Genomic DNA, 15,933 nt, shown 5'->3' on the forward strand with positions numbered 1-15,933 from the left:
TATTATAATTCTTTAATTATACCAACGCCAGACAACTCATATATTTTCGATAGGGTTTAAATCAGGAGATCGTGAAGGCCAACTCATGAGATCTATACATCAGTTGGCAGTAGAGAAAAATCGTAAAGAAATATACAATCGTTAAAGCTATCAACTAGAAAATATATTTTTAGATCGTTAGCAAACAATCTGTTTTCGCACACAACAATTATAATGGATAAACAAAAGGGGACTTGTGCAAAACCCTGACGCATCCCTGAAATAGGACTGAAAAAACAACAACAACAATTTAATTACATTTTCAGAAAAAAAAACAAGATTCAATTTATCAAAAAAAATAAAATTTAATCAAATGTTTCCTGAAAACCTTCGTGTATAAGTTCAACTCCAGCAGGAGTTCAAGGTAAACTGTGGACACTCAGGACACTTCTCAAATGTAAAATATTTTTTTAGGCACCCTTAATGAAAAAGGTAATTTTACGTAGTCCCCTGCGGACGAAAAGTAACTCTTTTTCGGACGCACTTTTTCGTACACACTTTTTCGGACGCATTTTTCTCACCCTGGACCGTGGCGCCATCTGTTGGCCTGTTTAGTAAATTAACAACGAAACCGACAAAACCGAGTAAACCGACTGAAAACAAATTAATATTTGACAGTTAAATCTAACCAAAGTATTTTATTTGCCCGAAAAAGTGTTGTATCATTTTATTCCTGGTGCTAATTTGGTGCATAATAAGAAAATATACGGTAATATAATCCATAGCAACAGCGTGATGAAGAAATTTCTAATACAACAGCGAAAGTGTTGAATAAGTGTCGGATATCGCAAATGATAATGATCGCATTAATTGTCCTGTCACCATAAATTATGTGAATAAGTAATTGTATTGGAAATAATAAATTTCTCGTTTTGTTGGCAAGCTGATAAAAAATACTATAAATTGTTAATAATTATGTATTAATAAATGTATGTATCTATTTGAAAAAAGAGATACAAAAAGTGCCTTTTGTCCTCGCCTGTTTTCAAGTCTCGGCTGCGCCTCGACTAGAAAACCCAGACTCGGACGAAAAAGATGCACTTTTTGGCCTTGATACACAAATAACTATTATTTGCACAACTGACGCCAACCACGAGTACATATTTTCAATTAAGCTACGACTGTCACTTTTCGTGTCCAGCTTGTCATTTGAAAAGGCATTTTGCTTTCCATATCTGGTCAACAGAATCCCGTCCGAACCAATCCCCTCATGGCCTTTACCTTTTCACGGTCATCTCCCGCCCAAATTTTCATTCCACCTCCCCATCCGAGCTGGCGTCTTGCGGTGCCGCGCTAACTCCAAAGCTCCGCCGAAGAGCGAAAACGACGCTCCCACGCGCAGAGCTTTTGGAAACGTCAGCCAACACCAGCACAGTTTTGGTCTAAGCGCGGCTCGAACACCATCTCCGGAGGCGCCGCTGAAACCGGAGCGCGCCGATTCAAAAGTTCCGCTGAAGGGACCAACACTTCAGATGAAGCGAGTGTAGTTTACCGTCGCGGTGCAAACATTGACTCCTCAAATATCGTAAATTACTGTGTCATCTTTGTGTTTAACTGTTTTTAATCAAAAGGCGGCAAATTCTAACACCGTAGATTAGTCATCGTCTCGGCTCCACCAGGATGGGGCCCGACCTGTCCCGCACCTGGAGCGCCCCCTCGCACTAGCCCGGAGTCTCCCCCGTAAGTACGCACTTTTGCTCGTTTGTTGCGACGCCAGATCAAAATAAACTTCGCACGCACAAAATTCCGAGCGTGTTTTCATGATCGGGTGATTAATTTTTCTGCGATTGTGCTTGTGCAAGAGTCTCTGGAAAGTGTCCGCTTATTTTAAACTTGAACAAACTATTTGTCTGCGGGAACAATTGAATTTATTACCGGGATATGCTTTGATCAAACAGCCTGCGCCATTTTGCCTCATAAAAGCATTGTTTGGATTTAATTTCAATTTATAGTCGAGATTAGTCCGCACCTGTTTTTGTTCAACTCCGGTTTCAACTTTTATGGGGACGGCGAGTCGGGGGCTGTCACGACGGGTCCCAGAAACGGACAACGGACTGGGGGTGGATCACTTTCCGCAACGCGCTTTCGCTCGATTACTGTTTTAAACAAACAATTATTTCAATTAATTTTTGATTGGGGGATGACGTTGTGGGGAAAAGTTGGAGATTAAATTACGTTGGAGTTTTGTTTTCCCCAAACAAAATCGAAAATAAAAGTCCCGCAGAATGTTTAAACGTCAAATTTGAACAATAAAAGTAAATGAAGTCGTTTGGTTTTATTTCTTTTTGGCGAAGAGTTGGCTAATCTGAAAATTAAATTGCGTTGGATATTTGGTCCCTTCAAACAAAATCGAAAATAAATGTCCCAGAGAATGTTTAAACGTGAAATTTTAAAACACTAAATGAAGTCGTTTTGTTTTATTTATTCTGCAATTAAAATTCCAATCAATACATTTTTAAGTCTGACAATCAAAAGACAAAAAACATATATTTTGCGATTGTGTTAAATACAATATTTACAAGGTTAGGAAAAAAAATAATAAATAGCTTGAGGAATAATTACTAAGCGCTGGTTAAACAATTACATTTTGTTTTTTTAGTGTGAATTTATAATAAATAAATGCTGACATAATTCTCCTTATTAAAAATTCTTCCGTGAAGATTTTTTATTAAAATAATTTATTTTTACTTTTACATACTTTCTATTTCTTTGTAATATTTTTTTTTCTTAACATGTTTACTAGCGCTCAGTGTCTTGTGCGAAATGAATAATAGGAATAGTAGTTTAGTTACTCCTGAGAATCTAGCAAATGTTACAGATTTTGCGAAATATTTTCTTTGTTGTTGGTTGTTGTCCCTGAATTTTAATTTTTTTATTAACTAAACCAATTGTTTTGTAGTTGTGCAATAAAGAATTTGGAAATAGTAGTTTATTTAACGAGTTCGTGTGTAAATTGGGCTTTTTTTGGCATGAGTGGGCCAGTTTAAAACGCGAGTGAAACGAGCGTTTTAAAGACCCACGAGTGCCAAAAAAGGCCCAATTTACACAAGAACGAGTTGAATACAACGTTTTTTTGTTCGACGAACCCCTCAAAGGCTTCAAATCGCTAAAAATCTTTTAAATTAGCTTGACGTTTCGTTTTGACAAGTTGTGACATTTATCAAAATCCTCTTACACAGGAGAAATTTCTCAAATTATGACAGTGTCGAACAAAAAACTAAATTGAAAATCATCATGTCAAAGCGTTTTATGTTGTGAAGGTAAATAAAATGTTTGTAAATATGCTTGGGTTTATGAGCAGAAATAGAAAAATTATTGCAGGAAAGCAGGAGTATTTGGAATCTTTGGGAAAAACATTGATTGAACCATGTTTATAACTTTTATTGTGTTACATTCTGTTCTAACGTACAGAACGTTCAATTTAATCTCAAATATTGTATCAGTGCCATTACTTTTCATTATGTGGTATTTTTCCTAAGAAACAGATTTTTTTTTCCAAACTGAAATGGTTTACTCAACTGAGCAAAAAGCGTTTACGATGGAAAGTTATTTCCGCAACAGTCGTAACGTCTAGTTCTAGTCCACTCAATGCAACATTGTTTCCCAGAATTTTAGGTTCAGTTTCCACAAGTTGTCGTTGATTATAAACAATTTCGGGAGTGTTTAGATTGTACTATGAAATTGTTTCGGTAGACGTTGTTGATGCAATTGAGGAAATAGTGGAAAATAAAGCACATTTATTTATTTATGTGTGAATCTTTCTCTAGAAGCGCGCCGGACAATATTAAAAAGAATTTACATTGGTATCCTTACCTGACTACTTTTGTTCAGTTTTGTGAAAAATGTTACAAATTCGATTAAAAACAAAATCAGAATATTTCATGAACTTTCAATTCAACATGTTTTGTAATAAAATAGCATAAATTACTCCTTATTTCATTGCCTATTCTTACAAGATTTAGTGAGGTTATGTTTATCTTTCTTTAACATATTTTGACACAAATTCTTGGTTAAAATTGATGACATTATTATTCTATGTCTTTGATTCGCATTTTTCCATAGGGCTCTTGACCAATTTTATTTTTAGACATCCATTACTTACCATCTGGCATGGTCATCTAAATTTTCTAATTTCTTCGAAAGAAAAAATGCAATTCATTTCAAATTGGTTCTAAATTAGAATCTCAATGATTTAATATTTTGATTGATATGAGTTTCAGATATTGTGGACATTTGCAAATTCTTAAACCTTCAATACTGATCACGTCACTCATTCAAGAAAAATTAGTCATCACTCAATTTGCATTTCCTGCAAATACACTCAAATAAATAAACAAAATAGTCAGTAAAAATTTAAAGCTCAAATGAATATTTTTAATTTACTTAATGCGAAACCCCAGAAGTTTTTTAACCCAGAATTCTTAGAAAATGAAGAAAGGAGATGCCGTAGCAGGAAGATTTGTAGATTTAAATAAACGTTTTACAAATTAAATGATGTCAAGATATTTGACGTTAAAAATGTGACATCTGTCAAATACGAGTAGACTCGTAACAAACAGTACGCACTGACCAGATTCATTTGGTGGCAACGTTGCTAAATTGTACATTTAGATGCACATTACATGTACAAACAATTATTATTTATTACAATATTACCTCAATGCAATTTATCTCGGAAATTCCTAGTACAGAGTACAGCCGCTAGGGGACAACATTGCCAACTCCATTAAACAATTAAACTAGGTACTACTAAAGCAGTATGACCGACCTTCTCAGTTCACTTAAAATGTGTCTTCCGCAGAGATTACCATGAATGGTAAATTAACCATCTGTTAGTTATCGACGAATGTCAAAAGAGACGTCAAATTTGAATGTCGAAAAAACAACAAAAGAAACATAAAAAACGCAAATACAATGTACGGTTTGCCACAATGGCAATGTGTCAAAACCTCTTTCCCAGTCTCCAAGAGAAATTATGATATAAAGGGAAAAGGGTTGAGGCTTTGATCGATTGTGTGGTGCTTTACAGCAATTAGCACATTCTTGGAAATATAATATGTTCTACATTGCAGATACTTCTAAAATAAACAATGTCACTTAACAAAAACAAATTGAAAAATACGTTTTTCCATTAAGGGAGCTAAGGGAGCAAAAATGTGTTCTACTACAAAGTAGTACTTATTCTTGATTTAGAGAATCCTTCTATCCAATTCTAAATTACTAGTTATAATTCAATTTTCTTTAGAAGCAAATTCCAAATGTATTCATTCAGTTATTCCAACGAACTTGTGTAAATCTTCAACATCACGTTAGAGCTTTAGCTGCAAAATTAAAGCAAGCCAAGCACCAAAAAGGAGTTTTATTTACCTTAATCAACCTTGATGAGTGTCCACTCGAAAGTGAACTCAAATCAACTGTAAATGAACCAATGAATTACTTAATCAATGCGGGCAGACAGACAAACAGACATTCCAAACGATGCTTTTTTGCAAGAGTTTTCGTGAAAGAAAGAATAGATGATTTAATGAATTCTTTAAAAAATGAACGAGTAAATTAATCAAGGAACGCGGCTAGACAGACAAAAACTCTAAACCTTATTATTTTCGTAAGTTATAGTGAATGAAAAAATTGATGAATTAATGAATGAGACCAGATAGACAGATTGACAATCAAAATACTTAGTGCTTTTTTGAAAAAGTTATGATTAAAAGAATATATAATTAATGATGCAAATGGAACGCGAATTGTTACAAATCCTGCCCAAATCAGTCATAACCATTATCTAAACACGTCTTCTTAATTAGAACTCTCGTTAATTGACCATTACTGTCCTTCTAATTGCTCGAAGAAACATCACAACCTCACAACGACCCGCGAAACCCACTTCACAAACACACTCTCCTCGCCTCATTTCCACCTATTTACAAAAATTATTTAAACGAAACCATAAACATTTTCATTGATAAATTTACCCAACACACAAATAAATAAAACCAGATCCAGGAAAATAAATTGCGCGCCGCCATAAACATCCAAATTATGTAAATAAAAAATACGCCAGCTCATATTAGCCCATTCTTCAAGTTTTCAGCGTGCTCCGGCACATTTCTTCCTGTTTCGGCTCAGTCGTCGCACTATTAATTTTTTCAGTTGATGACTTCCAATCTGAAACGTGTCCGTAATAACACTAAATATATCTGCAGCCGCTATTTTTGTCCGACCGTGCTAAAAAAAAAAAAATTATTGAGTGGCGTTCGCGTTACAATTCCGTTTTTAGGTTTCCGGATCGGGCGGAATTTATGTAAATGCGTAAACAGCGCAAATCCCGAATAATAGGGCGTTAATGAACGCGATCAGGCACAATGAAGACCATTGTGCCGAAGATAATAGGAGAGCGTAACGGATTGCAACAATGCGGCTACAAAATATAAACAAGAAAGAAGAATACACAGGCGGACGCGGATTGTTTGGTGAGGATTACGTTTAAATAATTGGTGTTTGCGAGAAGATTGAACTAACTGTGGAGTTGCGTGGCCAATTAAATATATAGTAGCGAAGTTGTAATCGAATAATGTTCGTACAAGAGTTTTCTATAGGAAACGCGTTTTCATATATTTCGGTTAATGTTGGCATCTACATTAAAGGAAAAGGATCGAGCAATAAAATTCGGAAGGCCAGATGTTCGAGGATTCGATATCTGCAGAATTGGCCACAGTTGGGCAAAACAGAAAATGAAATATTTACATGGACTATCCACTCACTTTCGCAGGAATTTATGTAACTGACGTATCTGGAACATAATTCGGGGAGATGAGCCACACAGATGAGAAAATATGGAAATGGTCAGAACTAAAGAATTGCAAAGATTTTTTGATAAACAATTACAAAGCAGATTGTACGTTTATAATTATTACATAGATATTAAATCAACTTAATAAATCCTCGAAGCATTTTGATCACTTTAGATGTGACAGCTCAAAGTGAGGTTAGGTTACAGAAAAACATTTTTCAATTTAATTTGTTATTTACAAGAGAAATCTGAAAACATCGTAGTGGATTAGTATTCGTAACAATCCAATCATTTTTATTTATTCCTTAAATTATCATTCTTATAGACATACAAAAAAATTGCAAAGTCTGTTGACATCTGAGAAAGAGCATGTTGCAGAAGACTTTTCAAGAACGTCATCTTCAAAATAAAACTTAGTGAGTGAAAGAAAGCATTGACGGATTTGAAAAAGTCTCCTGCAATCTCCTTTCGAATAAAAGATTATGAAGAACTGACAGAAGAAATGTTTTCCTTAGCTTCTAGCATACGTTATGTTCTTAAAATACATTTTCTCTGCTTTCATTTGGTTTTCTTTCCAAAGAGGAGCCGTCTCAAGTGGGTAGCTTCTACAAAGCAATAGCGTCATAACACTCATAACTGATAGTGGAGTGAAGATACAAAGGAAAAAAACAACCAAATCGCTCTTTTTTTAAGTAACAATCCATAATGCACAATACACAATTTCATGTGTATTGAAAAATATTGCATGTAATTAATATATTAATTTGTATCCCTTTTATCGTATTTTTACTTTTTAAACCTTGAGCAATTCGGCTTGCGGACTAGGCTTTAGCATGCCTGAATCTATGCAGAACACATGAAATGTTTAACGGGAGCGAAAAAATTTTTTTTGCAAACCTGCGGTAATCTGCGCAGAGCTCAAACCATCAACGAAGTGTTACGGGAATTTTCTGGATCAACTAAAGAGATTAGAAATGGAAACTCTTGTCTTGCACAAGCAACCATCTATTCACTAAAGACTCAGCAGTTGCCACAACCACAACAACTTCAACAAGTGAAGATGAATACGAATCTTTTTCCTATTTGGAAGAAAGTTTATTTAAGGAGAGGATAAATCAATTGCAGGATTGCTGAAGTAAATAAATTGTTTTCAAGGAAGATTATATAAAAAAATAAAAGCAAATCTGAAACGATCTCTTGCTTTTGTGTCAGAGTTGGATCATAATCGCCACAAGTTCAATAATATTTTTGGAGCAGGTTTATAAACCAGAGGCATTGAATAATGAACCACCCTCATATTTTATTAAAGTAAAAAACTCAGGAATGTTGTATTATTAAAGGGATATTATAAAAAACATGATCACGTTGTTGTAAAAAGCAGAACATCCACTGCCGATATTGAGGCACACGAAAATAATTGCAAATACTTTATCGTTTTTGTCTCTGCGTTCTACAGAAAATCAATCGAACAAAAAAAATTTAATGAAACGTACAAAAACTACATTACAGATATCTTCACAGTCTGAAAAAACAATCCTGGTATGAGAGAATACAGAACAGGCAATAATTTTTTTAATTACGAATCTTTAATTCTGTTCTACGTTAAATTAATTCATCTAATTACAAAACAAAATACAACATCCAAGTTGTTAACCAACTTGTTTACGCGTCTAAACTACAAGAACTGTATTAATTGCAATGCAAACAGAGATTAAATTTCATCTGTGATAAATAAGAGGAAAAAACGTTGAGGCAGCCTTGACACCCCAGTAAAAGTGAAGTCCTCTTTCACACGCTTTGTCCATTTAGGCAATTATTCATGGCGTACGGTATTCAGCAAGACGTTAAAATTTTAATTAAAGCCTCTTTTTTACACAATTTAAGACTTGTGCCGGAGGAGAAATAATGCAACACCTACACTTCATCGTTTTTGCACACTTCACCTAATAAAAGTGTAACGAAGTAGCGAACGAAGGAAGCGGTTCTGCACGAGATCAAGTGCGAATTTTACAAGGTGCTAAAGATGAGGGATGCGTTAACGTTGTTATAAAAAAGTCATTTGACTTAACGGACCGAGAAATATGTAAAGTTTTTACCATAACAAAAATATTTCAGTCTTTAGGTGGATAAACGATATGAAAGCTCCCACGTGAAGCGTTACTGCTATGAAATTTTCTTTTTATTACACTGGTGAACAGTACATTGTGATTATTACATACATATTTTATCACTTTCAATGTAAAAATGCAATGAAAAGAAGCGATTGTGGATTACAGATCACATCTGTTTAAATCTAACCTCACTTTTTGGGTTGTTTATGTTTTTACTCTGCAGCCAATTTTCTTTGAGGAGAAATTTAATGAACACCGATATAAATTATTTACAATGAAAAGTCAGTGTTATCTTGATTCTGAAACGCAATACGCAAAATGCTTTCTGCAAAAATTTAATTTGGCATTATTGCATTGCCACGGGCTGTCGCTGTTTATCCTGAACAAATATGGCTGGTTTATTATAGAAAATAAAATATAAAATTTATATATGACACCCCCGACAAATTCTATATGACAGTATGAAAGTCCGGTAAATATAATCCTAATAAATATGATTTTATTGCAGTGATAAATAATTATCTGAACGCAATATGCACTAAACCATTCCGAACGAGTGTCACGTCTTTGCCAGGGAATTCGCAAAAAATTTCAAATAAAGAAGTCGAACGTAAATAACCGGACAAATTCAACACAAGAGTCCAATATAAAAAAGTCCCAACGTATAAGAATTAGAGATATTTGAGACGAAAGCAAAACCGTCCTCGGCCCTTGACTCGCTTCCTGAATCCTGTCCTTTTCATATGCGACCCAGGAAGCGGCGAATTCCATTTCGATAATTCGCTTGGCAAGATACTGAACAAAATCGGATTGATTTGTTTAACGTAAACATTAAAATCTAGATTATTCGGTTTAAATCCGCGATAAATTTAGATCATTATGTAAAGCTCCGGTGATAATAATCGCAAGGAAACCGGCGGAGATTTGTGTAACACGACGAGGGGCTTAATCACAATTTTTGCACCACTCGACGTAATTAAATCTGTCGAAGAAGTCTCCGAATTAATAAAAAGGAATCGATGGTCCTCGCCTTTTTATTAAAACCTTCTGAAAAGCGATCCTTTAATATCTTTTTGTTTCAAATCCGAGATCATCTTCCGATTAAAGGGTACTGAATTACATTTCATTAGGGGATGAGTCGAGAGGGTCCTTGCCCCAAAAAACTGAATAACGCCCGACTTTACAAATAAAAGGATATTGGAGGAATATTTAATATGACCTATTTTCATAACAGTTTCTGTGAAATTTCACTTTTAATTTCTTGAAGGCTCGGGAAATGGTTTTCCTTCCGGGCGAAAATATTTGCGGTAGAAATTATTTTCCAGTTGGCTTCGATGCCTCACACCTCGTCCTTGAGGATAATTCCGTCCAGCCGTCCCTATTTGCGCCGTCTATTCTGGAATTTCAATGGATTTTTTCTGGCTGTAACCGAATCCACGGAAAAAAATGTCTTGTGGAAGATGTCGATGACAGACGTCGTCGACGGTGATCCTCATTTGCGCCGTGTCAGAACAGGCGAAAACAGGTCCTGCGAATTCGCTGCATGGACATGCAAATTTATCAGCTGATTAGAGAGGATAAGCGAACGAAACCATAAACAATAATAATTAAAGTGCTCGAAATGAATTTTTGCCGCTTGAAGGGCACCATTTGACGCAGTACTTTTATGATAATTTACTGGGGAAAATTGACGCACCACTTAATTGCGAGCACTAAAATTTTATCAAGGGCCGAAAAAGGACGCGACCGTCACGCTTTTATTGATAAATGATTGCGCTATTTCAGCGCTGTCAGGTCTGATTTTACGTTGCCATTAACAAACACCGATAAAGATGATTAAAAATGTACCTAGCACAAAACGGGACACTATCGAGAGGAAATAAAAAGAAAGCGTTTTGGAGCTAGTAAAGCTCGAGCTCTTTGTTGTTGCGACTTTGATTTTTTGCTATGGCGGGGAAATTTAGACCGGAAAGCTTTATGTTCGAGATGGTCGAAGGGGAGGTGGAATTTTTCGGGGGTTTGGGAAACTTATTTAAGTTTGTGATGTAATACAGTCGCGGAAAAACGAGATTGTGTCCCCGACTTAACAAAAAGTTTACGAGTGGAATTTATGGGTGTGGAAGGTGATGTACAAATGCAAATTTGCTATTTATAAAACAAATGGAGAAAATTAGTAGATTAATAATGCGTATCGTGAGTTAAGAATTCTTTAACGAGCGTATAATGATGGCTATTATTCAAGAGGACGAAAATTCCAACACGAGCCGTAGGTGAGTGGTGGAATCGTCCGATGCATCTTAAAATTTTTTGGAAACAAACGGGGGTAAAGGCAAATTGTCTTGTAGACCAAGCATGAATTAATTTGATTTAGGCATTTGAAAATACTGAAGACTTTTCTTTTGTTTGTGTAACTATTTGCAACTATACTTTTCTTCCATTTTTATCCTTTACCATTATCTCAGAGGACTAATTCTTTGACAACATATTCGCATCTTCTTTTTATATTTGTACAACTCTAAGCTTTCAACTTTTAAATATTTTACTTAATCCAAATTACAATGGTATGATATCCGGTTCACTACTCCTCTAGGTGGCATCTTATGCTAAATAATTCAAGTTTGTTTCGTGATAGTTTTTGATGCATGAAAACTGCAGAAAGTTTCGAATTCATACTAGTAAAATATCTGCTTAAACTGTCAAGAGAGAAACATGGGCTTATAATGGATCAAAGGCGCTTGCTAGCTTAACACAAAATCTTGTCAGTAAAGTCCGCAGAGTTTGTCGATGTGAAGAACTTCATGTGTGGCATACATATCCATAAACATCACATTTCCATTTATCGTTTCTTCATTAAATCTTTTAGAACCGCCTTTCTTTGCTTTTTTAATTTTTGTTGAGCGACGACTTTACTGAAACATTTTTGACGTCTTTAGAGACATTTTTTATTCTAAACTTTTCGTCTGAGTTATGATATTCCTTGAACCAAAAAATCAAGACATTCAAGTCTTGAAGCGAACTGAAATACATATTTAATTTCGAACATTCGGAAATTTTCTAGTTAAGATTTTTTTGACAGTTGACAGAGGGCGCTGTCATTTTGCAGTTTTCATTGTGGGACAGATTTAAGAGTTAAATTATTTTTAAACCTGCCCCGTGCAGGAGTTATTGCACAAGAACTAAACATTTTGACCGGAAGTAAAAGAAAATCAAACAGATGGGTTTCAGTGCTTAGGAAGCTGTTGAGGATTTAAGTGAACAATAAAGCGCAACTCACAAACATCTTGCCCTATTTGTACATTTTACAGAGCAAACGTTTAAAAGACAATTTAATGACTTAGAAAAGAGCTACACGAAGAAGTTGCAAGTTACTGTTGTAATATTGATCAGACAATGTTGTACACATGTTTCAATATAAGAGAAGAGTAATCATTTGTCTGGAGCGTAACGGTGAATATTTTAAAATTTTTCTTTGAAAACAGTACATTTATGTTTGCGCTACGTCTTTTCCAATAAAATTTTAATCGATTGACAGACGCAATTTGGTGTGAGGTAATTATTTATGATAAACTTCGCCCAGCGAGAGATTGGGAGATTTTAAATTCTATCAAATTAACCCAACACTACAAAATGCACTAGAATACATTAATTAGAGCATAATTTCAGGGCAAAAATGTTACTGCTTGAAGGACATATTTCAAATTTTACTTGCGCTAGCTACTGCTTTCACTGCGTATAATTTAGTGGTCTTTATGTCAACCAATCTCTCGCTGGATGAACTATAAATTTTTTATTTTAAAACTCCTTGAATCTAGGCAACCAAATAATCATATCAAATTATCTTCAGAAATCAGAACAGATGTGTGGTGGCCCAACAAAAAGTATCTGTTTGATCTATAGCATGTCAAAACGTTTTGGGTGTGGATCGTCAAATTCAAGCTTGCTTAAAACATATGATTGAACTGTACGCTAGTCAGATCTGTCATTAATTCCAATAACCTTATTGGTGCGCCTAGTTACTTTTGCTGATAGTGCCAACTTAACGACAGGTCCCCAATCCACATCCATAACGTTCCGGCTATATCTATTTACATTGCTAATTTGAAAAGACATCACAACCTTTTACAGTCACTTCGTATATTTTGTTCTTCATTTAATTCTTTTTTTACAAACAGGATTTTTCACGAGTGATAATGTGGGCGGCGGAATTGAAAATGCAACCCACAATACATTTCCAAAGTTAACCTTGCTATTTTAAATATCGTATTATTTTAAAATATAATTATGAATCCATGATGGTATTGGTTCCAATAATTTTATTTACAAAAATGTTAAAATACGACGATTATTATGTATTCGAACGATGAGAAAACAGACATGATCCTGATTTATGGCGAATGTAATAAAAATGCTCCTGCCGTTGCGCGTTTATGCACACAATAAAAATTTCCCAAAAACTCTTTGTTTTTACACAATTTCATTTAACCACGCGAATGACGTTTATGTCAAAATTTACGAAACTACACAGCTAACTATGTTTTACGTTTTTTAAATAAAAAACCAAAGATCCACGTTAGCTTAGAAAATGTATTGTGGGTTGCATTTTCAATTCCTTCGGGCTCATTATCACTCGTGAAATACTCATATACGCATATTTTTTTAAATTTAATGAACTCAATTAATTGATTAATTAATTGAAATATCTATTATGGAGGATCGACCCGTACGTGTATTTTTTAATTTATGAAAATTTTAATATCCGCATTAATATTCATTATTTTTGTAAACAACGTTTTTCATAAACGAATTTTTTGTAATAATTTTTTTTAGATAATAAAACCTGGTATTTTCCAATTAAATTTCGGTAAAATACTTCAGCCAAAGCATACCACAAAGTTAAAAATTAAACACCCACGCCTCGTTGGTTCTGACAACAACAGGTTTAATAAAATAAATGAGGTTTTAGGCCCTCTTTGCACAAGAATTATTGTAGGCTCCCATTTGTTCACATGTAAAATAAGAAAGCAGATTTTGATGTTTGTTAAGGTAGAAAATTAAATTAAGTTTTACAAAGAAATTTTACAAAGCTCGAATTTCAAACACCCCTTTTATACTTGCTTACTCCGAATTTTTTCCAAAACTTGTAAGCGAGCGCAGTTTTATGAAATATTATTTCTATAAATACCACGCAAGCTCATTTTCAAGAATTGTGACAATTTATTGGACGGGTAATCAAACCTAATAAAATAAATTCACTCTAATAATATAATATAATAATAATTTATCGGTCTTTTTGTAGATAAAAGCTCGTCACTCTTTACTGGTCATAAAACAGATGCGCACAGTTTTGGGAAAATTCCAAAAAAATTGTTGCTCTTTGAACAATGAAGAGACTAATTAACCGCGTAAGTAACTCAAGTTACTTAAGTCGTGTTGCATTAAGACTCCTCGCGCCTAAGTGACTTGTTATCGACGGAATTATTTCATTATTTGCCTCAAAGATTTTCGCGACGTCGTCCAACTATCATGTTTCTCTTCGCCATCTTTGTTGTAGTCTAAGTATCATTCCCAGATCAGCGTCTGACGGGCTATCAATTTTCGAACGACACCCGATTATAAAAACGATGCAAGCTCGGTTACGACAGCCGTTAAAAAGCTCCCGGGTAAATGCCATTAAAATAGCCGGCTTGTCGAACAAAAGCTCTGATGCTTCAAACAAATTGCTGTAACTTATTTAGTTTTACAGCAAATGTGTTTTGGTCCTGCATGGACGGAAGCAATGAGAGCTCCCATGTTTCGACGTTGCCGGAAGTGCATCCGCAATGAGAATTTATTTCAGGACGAAATTGGGAATGTGAAAAACATTGCAGTGTTTGTGGGTTTGGGATGAGTAGAATTTACGAAAAAGAGAAAACTTTATCAGGATATTGTTGTCGCAAGTGTTTTAGAAAAGCTTGTAAAGGGAAAATTTGTTTGGGAGAAAATAGGTCTAGTGGTTGCAATAACTCGTATGTTTCGTAGTTTCTTTTATCTTTGGTACACTTTGCCGGAGTCGACTAAGAGATTTATCTAGCGTAAAATTAAAAAATAGAAAAATTCTTCAGTTCAGTTATTTTTGTCAGTTTTATGGATTATTATTTTAACTGCTTGTTTATGAAAAATCAATAAAAATTTTGCGCACACACCAGACATTTTAATTGCAACATTTTTACAAAAATTATTTGTTTGTCTAAATGGGAGAAGAAGTAACTGTGTCACGCTGAGGGTCGAGGACGTTATTTTAATCAATTTATGTCTGTTCGCTAAAATTAGATGAAATCACGAATGGGGTGTTCGGCGTGGGAAAAGTCAGACTGTTCTTATCAGAATTTCCCCGTTTCATATTCGGGTTTTTGGGTTAAATAAATACATTTGAAACTGATATTTTTTTAATATGGGAACACGATCCATCACATAATCTCTTCAAATTAGCCAATCAGGGGAAATTTACGCGAAAGTAGGACGGTGGGTCAGTTCAAGAATTAATTGAATTCTGGAATAACAACGATGATTTCATCGGTATTTCCATAAAAAAATATTTTGCAATACTTTTGGATTCTAACAATGTGGAACGTTGAACGAAACAAAAAAAAACAAAACGTATGGATTTTTTTTTTATTCATTTCACATTTTTATAAAAATGTTAAAATTCGAATAGATTCACGTTGTTTTCGTATAATGGGAGGCTGCATTTAATTTGGTAGTAAAGCTGTTTGTTGAATTAGGTTATATTTTTCTAAGTTTGAGGTTATAAATAGCATCAATGTCTGGTGCATTGTTGTCAGTTTTACTAGTTTGCAATAGAAGAATACTCAGACATCGCGGGAAATTCAGCAACATGTTATGTTCTTTTTGACAGGTTCGCATGTCAGGTACTTTAGTGACGGAAATCAAACAGTGTGTCCAACGTTAAAAAAATAAATCATGGCCTCCCATTATGCCAAAACAACGTGAACG

General features: G+C 34.6%; 1 protein-coding gene across 1 annotated transcript in view; it reads left to right on the forward strand.

Moving 5' to 3' along the window:
• Nucleotides 1-1,326: 1,326 nt before the first annotated feature.
• The window catches only part of LOC138130882 (calcitonin gene-related peptide type 1 receptor-like), a 49,084-nt gene continuing 34,477 nt past the window's right edge, over nucleotides 1,327-15,933 (forward strand). Inside the window, exon 1 of the mRNA XM_069047577.1 lies at nucleotides 1,327-1,719. The gene's annotated coding sequence lies outside the window, so the exon portion shown is untranslated. The remainder of the gene's footprint in view (nucleotides 1,720-15,933) is intronic.

Source organism: Tenebrio molitor, chromosome 5, assembly GCF_963966145.1.
Source record: "Tenebrio molitor chromosome 5, icTenMoli1.1, whole genome shotgun sequence".
Classification (NCBI taxonomy): domain Eukaryota; kingdom Metazoa; phylum Arthropoda; class Insecta; order Coleoptera; family Tenebrionidae; genus Tenebrio; species Tenebrio molitor.